Source organism: Panicum virgatum, chromosome 9N (genome assembly GCF_016808335.1).
Source record: "Panicum virgatum strain AP13 chromosome 9N, P.virgatum_v5, whole genome shotgun sequence".
Lineage (NCBI taxonomy): Eukaryota > Viridiplantae > Streptophyta > Magnoliopsida > Poales > Poaceae > Panicum > Panicum virgatum.
The window spans coordinates 82,040,151-82,048,714 of record NC_053153.1 but is presented as its reverse complement, the minus strand read 5'-3'; the positions used below and the strand labels follow the sequence as shown (position 1 = coordinate 82,048,714).

General features: G+C 50.5%; 1 long non-coding RNA gene and 1 pseudogene across 1 annotated transcript; both read right to left on the bottom strand.

Annotated features, from left to right (window-relative positions):
- Positions 1-1,987: 1,987 nt before the first annotated feature.
- LOC120687261 lies at positions 1,988-2,733 on the bottom strand. Its single transcript, XR_005680670.1, has 2 exons — positions 2,269-2,733; positions 1,988-2,170 (listed from the first exon to the last, which is right to left on the bottom strand). It is a non-coding gene; the product is annotated as an uncharacterized LOC120687261 (long non-coding RNA).
- A 3,691-nt stretch (positions 2,734-6,424) lies between these two features.
- Positions 6,425-8,023, bottom strand: LOC120689441 (annotated as a pseudogene).
- Between the last annotated feature and the right edge of the window lie 541 nt (positions 8,024-8,564).

The following is an 8,564-nucleotide window of genomic DNA, read 5'->3' as shown; positions in this document are numbered from 1 at the left end:
CCTGGCCGCGCATGTCGTCTCCGACTAGCTTTTATGGCGATTCATCATTTGGCTGCCTACCAGGTCTGCAAGACCATGCTGGCGTCATGGCGGTAGCGTCGCACGTCTTTCTCCCCGTGCAGCCTCGCGGCAACGCGCCCCGTCTGGGAGCGGAAGGTGTGAGTCCTAAGGCTGCAGTACTCGCTGGCTCGCCACTCTGCGCTCGCGATGCATCATCCTTTGCAGCCCTCGATGGGGAAGAAGTCGTGGTGCTTCTGGTAGAAGGGATTGGTCCTACATTTGATGGCCATAGGATGAGGCCAGCGAAGGCCGCAGAGCTTCTTTGCCGGCGAGTTTGCTGCAGATGAGGAGGACATCTCGCACTGTATGCTTGGATTTTGGATTATATTGGATGGATTTGGATTAAGTGGAGTTGGATTGGACTGAGTTGGAGGTGGAGACTACTTATTAGGATTGGATTGGATGGATGTCTGATTTTAGATGGATTTCAATTGAAAATAATGTGATGTTTATCACATACTGAAGCTTGATTGTGTCTACACTTGTGCATTGCATTGGTGCCTTGATCATTGCTGAGAATGAAATGGTTTTGAATTTTCTAAAAAAGTTTGGTCAAACAAAATCAGAGTTAGAAATATAAGATACAGATGTCTCCATTTATTTATTTTTTAAAAAAAAATGGAACGAGAGAGCGGTGCGCCTCCCAGCATCTAGTTGATATTATTTCTTGCATCCTGTGTTTCTTGTGGACACGCTTAGGTGCACGTATACATGCATGTTGCATGGGCCTGTAGGCTTGCATGTTGATGTAACGGTCGTGTGTGAGCAGGCCATCATTGATCGGGCCAAATATGTGGCACAGCTAGGCCACACTATTGGGCTCGCCGGGCCTGCGGCGTGCCGATAGGCCATCAGGCTGTCATGACCTGGGTATGGGCCATGTGTGAGTAGTAATCAGGCCTGCGAGCCTTGGTTGTTGGGCTGGAAAACCCCATGTAAGGTAGCCCATGTGGGTGTTATATATACCGATGCTCTCTCTGAGTCTGAGATTATCAATCAATGAATGAACTAATCAATTATCTTCCTAAACCCTACTGATTCCTTTCTTCTCCCTCCACATTCTGAGACGGCGCCGCCGATCTCCTCCGCAGATGATGTATTGACAGTACAGGGCCTGTCAAGATGATGATGTGCTCGCCGCCGGTGCCATCTAGGCATCATCGCCGGGCTTGTTAGCTGCCGGGCTGCTGGCTGGTCGCCGATCGCGAGGTGCTGTCGACTGGGGCGCTGAGTTCGCCAGGCCATCGAGAGGATCGCCGGGCTGTGAAGATAGCGGCCGCTTAGGCATGTAATCATCGGCCATGCCGTGGGCACTGCACTGGCCACTGCCGGGCCGCCGCCACCGCCAAGATATTCGTGCGTCGTGCTCGCACTCAATCACCACTCACGCTTTAATTAATCACCCCTCATGATTAGCACCGCCTCTTCCAAATTCTTTCTTTCTTTCTTTCAAATAATATTTGTAAACTATAACTAACTTGGCAAAACAAGTAGTAGTAAAAAAATATTCAGTTGTAAGTAACTCGCACCCTGATGACTAATAATTTATCCGAATGAATGTGGATGCAGGGTGCTCATATTCGTGCGTCTGATCGCCTTCACGCTGTTCGTGATCTGGCGCATCTCGCACCGCAACCCGGACGCGCTGTGGCTGTGGGTGACCTCCAACGCGGGCGACTTCTGGTTCGGCTTCTCCTGGTGCCCGACCTGGTGGTGCTCCGGCAGCGGTTCGACCGCGCCGACGGCACCGAACCGCGCGGGCCCGAGAGCTACTTCGAGCTCAAGAGCCACCCCTACATGGCCGCGCGCAGCAGGACTTGGTTAACGACCGCCGCCGCGTGCGCAACGAGTACGATGAGTTCAAGGCGCGGATCAACGGGCTGGAGGGGCGGATCCAGGAAAGAAAAATAGGGGGGGCTGAGGGCTGACGCAACCAACAATTATATTATCTCAATTCTCATAATAGAGCAGCATCATAGTTCAAAGTAGCATATATAAAAACAGAGAGGAATAATACAAATTACATGTTGAAAAAGTAGCCAAAGACAAATCGACAATTTCTCCACACCAAACACCTACTTGATACCCATTATTCTTCATGAGGAGCAATCTGCACAAGATTTAAGAGAAAATTAATTGGCGAGAAATGGCAGATAACAACTTGAAAATGATTTTGAATATTGGAAAAGAATGAACAATGGAGCATACCACTAAATTCTGTTTAGGCAACAACATACGGCGTTTTTTCATCTCTTCAAAATGTTGCATGATTTTTTCATTACCAATGCTTCTAAATATCTGCTTCTCAATGTAGCATATCATCAAGTCATTGAACCATTCATCCCCCATTTTGTTACGCAAGTCTGTCTTTATAAGGGACATAGCTGAAAACACCCTCTCAACTGAAGCCGTGGCCATCGGAAGTATCAAAGTTAGCTCAATGAGCCGATAAACCAATGGGTAAGATGTGTGCATTGTCTTCGTAACCATAATTTCAGCAACTTTTGAAAGTTCTTTACATCCACTAAAATATTGAGTTCTCCTAGCACGGTTGATAAAGTCCTTAAGTTGGCCCGGTAACAATAAAAGATCCGCAACATTGAAATCTTCAGCATAAATTTCAGCAAGTCTCACGAGTTTATCCACATCAAAACTGGAGAAATTATTCCTTGGATTAAGAGAAGCCATGCATACTAATAGCTCTGAACTAACTTCATTGAACCGATGATTCATCTCTGACATAATAGCATCAATGGCAGCAAGGAAAATCTCAACATTGTAATAATGCATATTTGTTACCTTTTGCCTTCTACGTGCAGATGTCCCTCTAGCATTTACTTCCTTGTCCATATTGGGCACTTTAATCTCATTTTTATCACAGAATAACTTCACCTTTTTGAATAATGGCTCCCATCCATTATCCCTCATATCCTGCAAGCGATCTCTGACATCCATTATCAAATTCATTGCTTCAACAATATCTTGATCCTTCCTTTACAAAGCCTTTGACAAACTGTCTGTAGTGCTCAATAATTCTATCATCAAGTGCATGATGAACACAAAATCAAAGATTTCCATTTTACCAATTAAACCAAAAGCCCCACCATTACATGTTGGTTTAATAGAATCCTTCTTTACAATCTCTAGTACCTCCAAGATAGCCTCCCACATTACCAAAATTCGAAGCAATGTTTTAAGATGTGAGCCCCATCTAGTATCTCCAGGTCTAGCTAGACTACTTTCTTGGTTCATACCTCTTCCAGTTGTAATCTCACCATTCTCCAACTTTTGTAGCAACACATCATGATGTTTTGCAAGCAATGCATCCTTTCTCATACAAGATGCACCCACAGTGTTGACTATTAAAGGAACATAGTTAAAGAAATCTGCAATGGCGGGGGTAGAAGTTGAAACAGCAACAACCACTAACTGCAACTGGTGGGCAAAGCAATGCACATAGATAGCATTTGGATTTATATCTCAAATCAATCTCTGAACACCATTAAATAGAGGGGGGGGGGCTCCGGGGGGGGCTTCACTGCTGCATTGGGGGTAGGGGGGCTCAAGCCCCCTGCCCCCATGTTGGATCCGCCCCTGGCTGGAGCACGAGATCAAGCAGCGCTCCGACGCGTACAACGCCGCCAGGGGGCTCAAGGACGGCGAGCCCAGGGCCACCTGGATGGCCGACGGATCCCAGTGGGAGGGCACCGTACTGGTGAGTTTTCTTCAGTATTGCTCGCTCTTGTTACTATTCCATTCATACACATTTTTGGTTCGCTGACCAATACCTTGAGCACATGTGCTAACCAATATCTTGAGCACATGTGCTAACCAATATCTGCTCCTAGGCACCTAGGAGATACTTACTGGTGTACTCCTAGGATCACGAGCTGTCCATACTCACTCTGTTCGCTGGGCTGGAGCTGGAGCTGGTGGCTGGAGTGGTGTGAGAAAAAAATATTGTTGGTTGGCTGGTGGCTGGAAGATGGTGCTAGAGCGGTGTGAGAGGAAAATACTGTTGGGCTGGAGGCTGCTGGAGCTGCCGAACAGAATGACTGAGATAATTCAATATCTCGTAGGTGTGTAGGTACAACACATCCCTTAAGTGTCATTTTAACATTCGAAAAAAGTTCCAAGATAAGAAGTATATTTATACTGGGACGACAGAGGTAGTACCGCAGAGCACACAACCGATCCAAGTCCATGGGGCACGTTCGAATCTCGTTTTGGTCCATTTTAAAGGACTGTGGGTTGGCCTTAGTCAGCGCCGTTGCCGTCGCGCTGGCCGGCTGGCTCGGTACCGTTCTCGTGCGGTGGTGCTGTGGCCGCCCCTCCGGCCCCGCCGCCGGCCAACGTGGCGGCAACCTCCATCTGCACCTCCACCCAGTGGCGGATCCAGGTCACAGGCATAGCTTCCAATGGAGGTTGCAGCCCGTAGGGGGGGGGGGGCTGGAGCCCCCCTGTGGATCCGCCAACTGCCTCCACCCGCACAGCAACCGGCGTAACGATCACAAGGACCACATGTCCGTGCCAAGGTATTTCGATCCCTCATCAGAATGCTAGTGCATCTTGTACTACTGGGACAGCGGCAGGCAGCCATCGCTCGTCGTCTCGCCGCGTCGCGATGGCCGGCGACAGCGACGCATCGTCCTCGGCCGGCCCCGCTCCCACCACCGTCTCCGCAGCACCTGGGGGCTCCCGCTCCAACAACAACCCCGTGGCGGGTCCGCATGATGACGACGATGTCCGGTGCGTGTGCGTCCATCCCATCCCATCCCATCCCATCCCATCCCATCCCATCCCATCCCGACGATGCTCGTGTGTTTTTGCTTGATTGCTCTGCTTCTGATGATGGCTCTGCTCATACAAATTTGAAGTCAATTACCTAAATAAAAAGAAAAAAACATGTTAATCGAAATAAGAAAGAAAGATTCAATTGTTCATTATAACAATCATAAGGCCCATGGCCCATAGGCCATTTTTGGTTAAATTCATCGATCAAAATCCTTGCAAATATATTTTGTGACACAATAAATTTAATGTAAACCAAGATAACTTAATACCCGATCATTACAACGAGATAAGTAAGCCATTTTTGTTTAAATTCATTGATCAAAATCCCTGCAAATAGATTTTGTGACATAATAAGTTTAATTTGAACCAATATGACTTAAATGCTCGCTTGTTTGCTTGCTGCCTGCGTATCTAGTCTAGTTATATATGCAAGTATGTGAAGGATCGGACAGATACATAGCCCCTCAATTATATTGTTTATTACTGGCCAGAGCACGCTATCATCATGCGCGTTCCAATCCCACCCATCCTGCTGCTTTTATTTGCTGCACTATTACTTGCGATACATTGATTACTAATGTATGCGACGCTACTGACTGAACTGAACAGGGCGCCGCCGCCATCGGCAGCAACAAATGACAACCTCGACTTGGATTTCCTGGAGCATTATCAGTCAGATCAGAACGACCTCGCCGTGAATTTTCTGCTTGACGACGACTACGTCCCCTTGTATCGCAACAGGTGAGTTGTTAGTTGCTCTTCATGCCTGCCTGTTTCAATTCATTGCCTCATTAAATTAAGCATAGCGAAGCGATCGAGAGCTAGCACATATGTTACATCTCACTGGAATATATAATTAGATGAAGGATCAACATATTACATATATAATGCATTGAAAATCATTTTGTGCTGATGGCTGTCCTTTCCTGTTGGATACATGATATGATGCAGGACGAACATTATCCCTGAGGCGGTGGACCAAATGCCGATACGTTTGGAAACAACGGAAACTGACAACAACACCATGTAGGCGGGAGGGAGGACGGAGCGGCGCCGGTGAAGGGCGCGGGAGGGCGGCCGACAGCAAAGCGAAAAATCCACATATACACAGTGGCGGAGGCTGGAATCACCGACAGGGGGGCTGCTTCCTCCTCTTCTTCCTCCCGCCCCATCCCCCCTTTCTTCTGCTTCTCTCCCTTCTTTCCTCTTCTCCTCCCTCCTCCTCTCCTCTATTTCCATGGAGCTCATGGGGGTAGGGGGGCTTGAGCCCCCCTTGCCCCCACGCTAAATCCGCCCCTGCATATACATGCGACCGCGGGGTTTATCTAGACCATCCATACATCTCGAGATTTGTTCTAAAGTACAACTTTAAATGTATTCTACGGGCCATATTTTATTCACATGGTGGCTCTTGTTACAAGTACGTGTTTCTGTATATATACACCAATGAACTGTAGTCTGTAGAAGAAGAAAAAAAATCAAATGCCCTTTTGCAGCAACAGAAAAATGAAGGAGACTGTGATCTAACCTATGCCAACTACTGCCCAGAATGTGCCAATATCCTCCGCCTCTAGTGAAGAAAGCCCCTGGTGTACAAAAGAACCAGAGTGAGCATGTTGATTAGTTTCTTCACCTTCTCCACCCTCTAGCTTCCTTCAGACGACATACTATCATCAGCATCTTCCTCCCTCACCGTCACCAATGTCGAAACCGAACAACTGCTCCTCTCACCATGAAGAACAACACTGATTTGTCATCTTCCTCCACCTCAACCACAACCTGAACCGGCGGAGCCATCATGGTGTCGTCGTCATGAACAACCACCGCCACATGATCATCGTCCGGTGGTGACCCCTGTGACACTGCAACCATGTCAGTTGCACTGAAAACGTCACGGTGGTGATCGGTCATGGTCACCGCAAGCAACGGCTGCCTCTGCTGACGATGCCGATCATCATCGGCAGCCTTGGAGAAGAAGACCTCGCCGTCGACGTGGTAGCGGCTGGCCGTGCGCACCTCCTGCGCCAGTGCGCAGGGCCAGCAGAAGAGCCACCGGGCGTAGTCCGTCACGGACTTGGAACCGCAACAGGCCATGCTCCCGGGGAGCCCAAACTTCTCCCTCATCTGGATCCTCCAGTAGCCGCCGTAGAGCAGCCCGCACGCGCAGAGCTGCACGCCGGCACCGCCCACCGCGTCTCGGATGTGCCGCGCCGACACGCCCAGCACCCAGAGCGGCGCGAAGCAGAGCAGCGCGAACGTGGCGGCGTGCATGCACGCGTTCCCTAGGCCCAGCCGCTCCATGTTCCACCCGAACACGCAGAAGGTGCAGGTGAAGGAGAGCCACCAGGCCGGCGACGCGTTGCCGGCGCACTCGAACATGCCGCCGACCCACTCCGGCTCGACGACGACGTGCCCGACCGGAGAAAGGCGCTGTTTTGCATCGGAGACCATGGCGTCAGAGCACGCGAGCTTGCACGGCGAGCTTGCACGACGAGCTGGCCTTTCCTAGCGGGCTGCAGACGGTGTACACGGCGGTGGCGACCGGCGCGACGACGCCGAGCACGAAGAAGCCGTCCTCGGCGAGCTCGGGGCGCGTGCGCCTGGTGTACCCCCAGTAGAGCCCGCAGAGCACGTACTGGCACGCGACGGTAAGGTGGAGCAGCGCGACGACGACGGTCAGGTCGGCGGCGTCGCGGGGTCGCTAGCGGCAGAGGAGGAAGAGGTGGTAGCAGAGCGCGGGGTGCTGGTAGAGGCTCATGAGCGTGAAGAGCGCGTTGAGCACCTGGTTGTTGGTCTCGACCCAGCGGCTCCGGTCCGCCGGCGCCGGGAACGCGGCGTCGAGCAGGCCGAGGAGGAGGAGCACGAGCATGCCGCCGGAGACGCCAACGCAGAGGAGCCAGAGGAGCAGCGCGATGTTCATGGGGTTCTCGAGCCATTCCTTGCACGCACGGCGGAGGGAGCCCCGGTCGACGGCGGACGACGCGTCGTCGTCGGCAGATTTTGGGCGACAGAAGGTGGGGAGCTGCCCGAGCCAGTGCGCGCGCTGTTGTGGCCTGTCGCCGGGGAGGAGGTGCTCGGAGAGCGGCGGCGTGGAGGCTCAGTAGCTGGGGAGGGCAGGGGCGTGGTGGTCCGGTGTGGCCGGGGCATTGTCATCGCCGGCGAGAAGCATGGCGGCGACGTGGCAAGAAGCGACGGCTGAGCCGGAGACTTGCAAGAAGTGGTACTGCTAAGAAGGAACGGCTTATGAAGGGCGCGATCCAGCAAACTGGGGTCAGGTCAACGTCAATCTTGGGTACGTACGATTTGGAGTACGTTTCACGTACGAGCTCCGGAGAAATACTAGCTGACTTTGTCCATTTGATTTGACGAGGGAATAAAATGATGGAGCTTTCTAATTTCTCACTCCATTGTTTGCACCATTTTCTACATATTTTTTTATGATAAATTTTAGAGGAAACTATGGCAATCGTGGTTTGACCTGAACTTTCTCATTAACACTGAAGCTGATTTTGTGTACTCTTTTTCATTAAAAAAACACAGGAGCAGAGCATCGTTGAGTTATTCCTACAACTTTAACCCTTATCCTTACTCGGTATTAGATACAGTGTGAACTGTGAATCTTGCAGACGCAGCAGAATCACTAGCATTTCGCGTAAGTTTTTCAGCTTGAAGTAGAAATCACAAATCAAGCACAATTTACAGGTTATTCC